The sequence below is a fragment of the Fukomys damarensis genome, unplaced genomic scaffold, assembly GCF_012274545.1.
Source record: "Fukomys damarensis isolate Sample0158 unplaced genomic scaffold, DMR_v1.0_HiC HiC_scaffold_17, whole genome shotgun sequence".
Taxonomy (NCBI): domain Eukaryota; kingdom Metazoa; phylum Chordata; class Mammalia; order Rodentia; family Bathyergidae; genus Fukomys; species Fukomys damarensis.
The window spans coordinates 61,085,941-61,093,274 of record NW_022900929.1 but is presented as its reverse complement, the minus strand read 5'-3'; the positions used below and the strand labels follow the sequence as shown (position 1 = coordinate 61,093,274).

At 38.0% G+C, this 7,334-nt stretch overlaps 1 long non-coding RNA gene across 1 annotated transcript in view; it reads left to right on the top strand.

Moving 5' to 3' along the window:
• The window catches only part of LOC109118308, a 62,152-nt gene extending 59,266 nt beyond the window's left edge, over positions 1-2,886 (top strand). The window contains exon 3 of the long non-coding RNA XR_002025635.2: positions 2,715-2,886. This is a non-coding gene — a long non-coding RNA (uncharacterized LOC109118308). The remainder of the gene's footprint in view (positions 1-2,714) is intronic.
• The last annotated feature ends 4,448 nt before the right edge of the window (positions 2,887-7,334 follow it).

The following is a 7,334-nucleotide window of genomic DNA, read 5'->3' as shown; positions in this document are numbered from 1 at the left end:
TTTAGGGATACAGTACAGTTACATTCATTGTTGGGATCATGTACCTTTACATGGCAAGTCTTGATTCTCATTTTTTTCCCCTTACCTCTGCCCTCCCTTCACCCCCTCCTCCCCTCCCCATCTACAAACACTTTATTTTCATCTTTTCATTCTCTCACATTTTTTTCTTTTCCCTTTTTGTTCTTCCCCTACGTATCACACCTTCCCTACACCTTTAGCTCCTTTCCTCCCATTTCTAAATGTCAGTAATCTTATTAGAATCTTATTAGTCTCAGTTCTTTGAGGTATCTCCATATTGATTTCTATAGTGAACTCAACCAAATTTCAAAGCTTCTCATGCAGTGGAAACACACTGGTACCAGAACCTGGGAACACAGTGATGAGGATAATTGGTCCTTGTTTTAATTTGGGCTGCTACAACAAAGTATCAGAGACTGGGTGTCTTAGAAAGAACAGGAATTTATTTTGTGCAGTTCTAGAGTCCACAAGTGTGAGACTAGGGTTCCAGCATGGTTGTGTTCTGGTGAGGCTTCTTCCAGGTCTCAGATTGCCATTTTCTTGTGGTATTCTTGCATGAGAGTTCTCTGGGATCCTTTTTGTAAGGAAAGTGCCTGATGCTATTCTGAAGAACTTCACTGTCATGATTTAATGACTCCCAAAGACTCCTCCACATAAAACTCTTATTAGTTTGTGGGTTAGGATTTGTTAATTGTCACTCTAGGCTGAATTAAGTGATGCCTAGCAGAGCAACACAACATCTGGTTGTGTCTGTGGGCTATTTCCAGAGGTGACTGGAGTGTAAGCTAGCAAACACAGGACCTGGTCTGACTGTGAGTGCCACCATCCAATAGACTTGCAGCCCAGGTACAGTGAAAAGAGGAAGCCAGTTTACATTTTGAAAAGTTCCATTTGCTGCATAATTTGCTGCTGCTATCACCTGTGGACACCAAGCTCCACCTTCTTCAGCCTTTCAACACAACTCACATCAGCAACTCTCCAAGGAGCATCCAGGACTTTAGTCTTGGGCTGGCACTGCACCTTTGTCCTTTTTTCTGAGACTTTCAGCTTCTTGGACTGAGCAGCTATTGTATCCTGTGGATCTCTAGCATGTAGACAGTCATTGTGAACTACCTACCTGACTCTCATCCTATAAGCCAATCCCCTTTCACGATTTTATATGCATATATTATGCATAGTATAGATTCTGTTGATTCTGTTTTTTAACTAATACATGATTCTGAACCTTAATTAATACATGATTTCAACATATGGATGTTGGGGAAGGAACATAAATACTTTGTAACAGTCTCCACCCTCTGAGAGTATGGAGTCGAACAAGAAGGAACATGTTAACAATGGGGTAATTGCTTATTGGACAATGGCTTCAGGTGAGATTTTTTTCTAGATGTTTACTTAATTATGTGTTTTGACCAAATTGAGCACTTTCCCCACCAGTCTCTTGAAACAGGAATGAATTCACCTTGTTGAGTTGATGGTATGGACAGATCCACCTCCCATTTGCCTATCCCGATCAGGACCATAAACTTTCGGGGTCAGCCAGGGAATTGTCCCCCACAAGATGAAAGCCATGGAGAGGAAGCCTTTTCAGCCATGTAATTCTTGTACCTCACCCTGAAAATTCCAAATTAAAGGGTGTCAGAGGAGAAAGGATTAAACATAATCTGAACAGAGGCGGCTTAGTGTTTCCATTCAGGGCTCAGACAGCTCCCCATCCTTTCACGCACATATTCGTGCCAGCTCCTCACTGGTGGATGATATCTCACTGGCTGTTGATACCCATGAGCTATGTATGGGGTAGAATGGATGGGTTTTTTTTTTATTGATTCATTTTTCTTCAAATCACAGAGAAAAGAGGGTAATTGCTTGTGGATTTAGAGTTTGGTTATCAAAATTTTGTTTCTGTCAAGACTTGCTCATCAGTTTGATGCTATCTCAGGATTATAGAACATCATTGTGTCTTTTAATTCTCTTTCAAAACAAGTGATATTAATAGTATGTGGTGAGAAAATTTTCATAACAGGATGACACCTTGCTTTCCTTTTCTCACCTTCAGGATGAGATCATCACCAATAGAAATTTTTAGAACTGTTCTATGCCTTGTTAAAGGAATATACATCTATTATAACAGCAATGAGAGACTACTGTGGAATGTTGCCTCTACTACAGCCCTTACCTCCCAATATCTCAATAGTCTGCTTATCTTTCCTTGGTTGACCCTAAATATCTTGAGGTCAGAGGCTGCATTCTACTTATCTACTTACTCCCAATGCCTGGTGCTGTGTCTGGCATATAGTAGTAAGGTTCAGTGACTATTTGGTGAGTCAACATATGAGGCGTGATCAAAATACAATGAATGTTCAAATTAAAAAAATTATGACTGTAAAGGACACATTGCCATTAATCTCCCCCTTACTTTGGAAATGCTTATGCCATCATTCTTGCCACTTTCTGAACCTGTTCTGAAAGTCCTTTTTCATGTCTTTAGTTGTGCTGTTGCAGCGGCCTTGATGTCCTGAACTGACTCAAGCTATTTACCTTTCATAGTCATTTTGAATTTGGGGAAAGGTCAGAAATCTCATGGTTCCAGATCTGATGGATGAAGACATGCTATGTTTTCACAAGCTTGGCTTTCTGTTGGATGTCACTCAATGATAGCATTCATCTTATTTATTTATTTGTTTATTTGTACCCAGATTCAAACTTGGGACCTTGAACTTGCCAGGCAAGCAGCAGCAACACTAAACGAAATCCCGGGCCTGCATTCATCTTATTTTTGATCTCACATCCTAAAGACACTCATGAATGAAGATGTTCCGAAATGCTTCAGAAAAAGGCAAAGATGATGAAATAAGTGTGTTCAGCATGAAGGCGAGCATTTTGAGGTCATTGTGTCATTTACACTATTATGTTAAAAAAGTAAACATTTACTGTTATTTTGATCATACTCTATACATCGGGAAAAGTAATGTATATTTATTTATTTTTTCCTCTCTGAGTTTATTGGTACATTTTAAGTATACAGTACAGTTACATTCATCACTGGGATCTTGTACCTTTACATGACAGATCTTGGAATGCATATTTAAAATTTAACTAATTATATTGTAATTCCATTGTATAATTTTTTTTGATGTCCAACTTCAAACAAGTCATTTTCCTTGCCTGAAATAGATGATAATGTCATTGTGTAATCTTTTGATTAAATCAAATGTACCAGAATTTCTTTTCAAATGTATCATTTTATTATTCTGTGGTTCAGTAATTTTTCTGTAGGTAATGAGGAGCTGTGAACTCTAAGGGACAAAGGCTTTATATAATTTAAATATAGTTAAGGCAAAGTTTCTTTTCAAGTAGAAATTGTATTTTTTCATCAAGTGAAAGTTAACATTATCAGTTACAGTAGAGCTTTATTTTTATGAGAAGTCTTTGACTTTCATTTATTTGTGACCTATTTTTATTTATTTAAATTTAAATTTAAATTTAAATTTTTGGTGCCAGGTGCTTGCAAGACAGGTGCCAGCACTGCTGAGCTAAATCCATGGCCTTTATTTTTAAAAAATAAATATTAATAAATGGTGTCCCCTCTGAATGGGTAATCCAGAAAAGGACACAGTGAGGCATACAGGAAGCCAGTTAATACAGATGAGCAAGTGATACAACTGTACCACCAATATTATCACCATGATCCCTCCCAACATAATGATCTGAGGTGATTTATTAGTTTTGATGGTGTTTACTCACCTGGAACCCACTAACAAATGTGGCAAGGAGGGTGCTCTTGGTGATGGCAAGTTTCCTTAGAGAATTTTAATTAAATGGCTAATGATGTTCACTATATTTGGAAATGTTTGCTTGTAAAAGTTGGAAGAATTTTCTGACTCTAAATTGTAAAAGAATAAAAATTTTCAGGTGATTGCAATAGAAAAAATAAAGTTAATTTAAGTATATGCTTGGTATATAACCCTAAGTAAATACACTTTTAAATGTATGTAATTATTACATGTAAAACTTAGTGCCATGGAAATAAAATCATACTCATTTTAAAAATTGTCCTTGACTTTAAAATATGCTTTTCTTTTTAGATCAGATAATCAGAGGGTATATTTTATAAATAGCAACATTTTCCAAAAGTGACCAGCCATCTTTTTCTCAAGAATCAGTGGAAAATTAGGACATAACTTATCTGATAGCTAAGGATACAATTTCCATGCATTTCATATTTACTCCTCAGTTAGTGTGCCTGTAGCTCTTAACATATGTCTAGACAACCCCTCACTCTGAGTTGGAGGAGAAAAGAAGAAGAGGGGACTATAACCTCTTTCTGTTTTCCCTTTCTGAACCCCAGAGTATCCCGTTAAAATCTGTACATACTGAGCTAACATGTAAAGTCTTGCCTCCCATTTCTTTTTCAGAGTGCATCAGATCCTATTGGGATAAAAATAATTTTCTAGGAAGCATAAGGATTTTAATAAAAATGTAAATTATTTTAGCATTAGTACTAAACTTCAGATTAGTGACGTCATATGGCAGTGATTGATGAAAATGTCGAGAACCAGAAAAAATGTTAGAAATGGAAAGACTTCTTCATCCTGAGAGATGGCAATGCATTATTACCTGAAAATCATTTCACTAAAAGTAAACATTTGTTTTATTCTCTAGATTCATACTTCATGTAAAGTCAAAGTTGAAAATAAGGTAATTAGTTTCGGTGGAATTTGTGCCTCCTTTCGTATAAAGGTCGTCTAAATGTTCCCAGATGTTATGATTAATTTTCATTATTGCTCATAGCTTATCTTCCTTTTTGGTTCCCCATTTTCTTTTTTTTCCCTTATCTTTCCCTATTCTATCTGAGCAAATTCCATTTTTTGTATAAGGACTACAGAAAGATTAGAAGTACTTATAACAGAAAAGTCTTATTTAAACCTCATTTTCTCTTCCTCTTTTTAGGGGAAGCCTCCATTTTCTGCCTGTTCAAAACCTTGCTTAGTTTCCTTTCAGTATTATTTTTTTACAGAGTTTTTTGGAAAAATTAAACAAAGTCTCACCCCATTCAAATATTATCTTTTAGCCTTCCAAAACTCTACATTAGTATTTGATTTTCTTGTTTCCAAGCTTGATTTGTAGCTTCTTTTGTCTTATTCCATTTTATTACACTTTTAAAATCAGGGCAGAGGAATACTGGCTAATATGAAAGGAGCCTAATGGATTGCAGCAGTGAGCAAAGGGTGAGGAACAGCTAGTTATTGTCTATGGGCCAGGAGGGTGTCATCAGCAGTCTCTAGGTGTTCCCCACTGATTTTAACATCCCTGCAAGTATGATGTTCACACCCATGTGGACACCCTTTCACTTCCGTGGGCTGAACCAGTCATTTACTTCTCATGAACAGAACACACCAAAGGTAAGGAGAAGTAACTTTTAAGGTTAGGTTTTGGTAATCTATGGCTTCTCTCTTGTCGCTGTTGTTTTGCTTGCTTGCTTTCTCTGAGGGAGGCCAGTTGGCATGATTTGAGGCATTTTCTGGAGAGGCCCTCATGACAGGAATCTAGGGGTACCTCAGCCCACACTGTGAAGAGCGGAATCCTGACAATACTGTTTTTTTTTTGTCTATAGCAGAGGTCAACAATCTTAATGTACAGGGTCATAAAATAAGTATTTTAGGTATTGGGGATTGCCATGTCTGTCTATCATGTTATTCACCTCTAGTACTGCAGTAGAAAGCAATTATACATAATATGTAAATGAATCAATGTGGCTACTTTTCAGTAAAGCTTTATTTACAAAATCAAGATATTGACTCATGTGCCTCCAGGGGAAGGGATGGTTTTGAACACAAAACTCCCAAAAGGGTCCTTTGACATGAGAAATGCACTTCTAATAGTGAGCACTATTGAGAAGAGGGAGGTGGATGTGGTGCAGTAATCCCAGCACGAAGGAGGCGGAGGCAGAAGGATCGTGAGTTTGAGCCGCACCTGGGTAATTTAGTAAGACCCTGTGGCTGGTTTAGAGGGTGTAACGACATAGCCAGTGGCAATCCAGTGGTCTGAAGTGCAGCAGTGGTGTGGGTGGCTACTTGAGTGATATCTCAAATGTGCTGTGGAGCCTAGTGGATGTGGCCAACCCAGAGAAGAGTGATTCTTGACCTGCAGGAATCCAACATCCAACAACCTGCTGTAACACAGTCTAAGGCCTGGATGACCAGATTCTTCAAAGCCTAGTGGGGAACAAACCTGGGAAGATGTGTGGAAGTTGTGCATGTGGGAGGGTCAGAGGCAGGAGATGGGATTTTGTATGGAATTTTGAGCTTTCAAACTGCTGTTATCACTACTGATGGGACATTTTCTGTATCAAAAAGTGATAGGGAAAGGCACTGCATGACATTCTGGGTCACATGATGATCGTTTAAGTAGCTGGTATTATTTACTGCAAACATGTACTAATGAAGATAAAAATTTAAAAACCAAAAAGGTTCCATAATCAAAATTTTCTAAACAAAGACACTTCCCACTGGAAGAATTCAATTGCTGGCTATAAAAACACTGAATTAGTTTATCTTCATAGCTGATAGTCAAATTTTGAGCTCTTCTATTGAAGGAGTTGTTTTGTTCAGAAAAGTAGATTGGGAAGTAGTTGGAAGTGTATTGGTATAGGTTGGAAGGGGAGAAGAGATCAAATAAGCAGGATGAGATGTTTTTAAAATAAAGACTGAAGTTTGAGAGGGGAGAAAAATCAAGAATGCAGTGAAGGAAGAGAGGTTAGGATGAGGAGCAGAGGGAGTAGGCAGTGTTTCAGGACTCTGGAATAAGTGGCCAGTAGTGGTCAATGACAAATTCCTGGTGGGGGGCGACTGAAGAATTTTAAGACAGGAGATATCTAACTTCCGATTCTAAGTTGTTTGCATTGCTATGATGTATTGATCCTTGCTTCTTCAAACCATCAGGAAAGTTTGTTATTTCTATGAAGGTTGGGTTGGTGCTCTTACGGGAAATAATGTGCAGCTAAAATGTGGGACAAATGTCACATTTATCACTTAGTTGGTGCCACTGGGAAGAGAAACTTTATATGAAGAAAGATGGGCATCTGGGGAAACTGAGAGAGTAACAAGATTGCTTTTGAGCTCTTATTGCAAGGTCAGAGGAAAAGTTCAGCTTTGTTTTGCAACTGATTGGCAGAGGCCTTCTGCAAGTATACTAATATAGACCCATATTCCAGGGGGAAGAGGCACAAATGGGACATCAGTTCATCTTCAATCGGCCCCAGATATTTAGTGTAAGCTACAAAAACTTCAGGTGGGGCCACAGACACCTATGGCTCA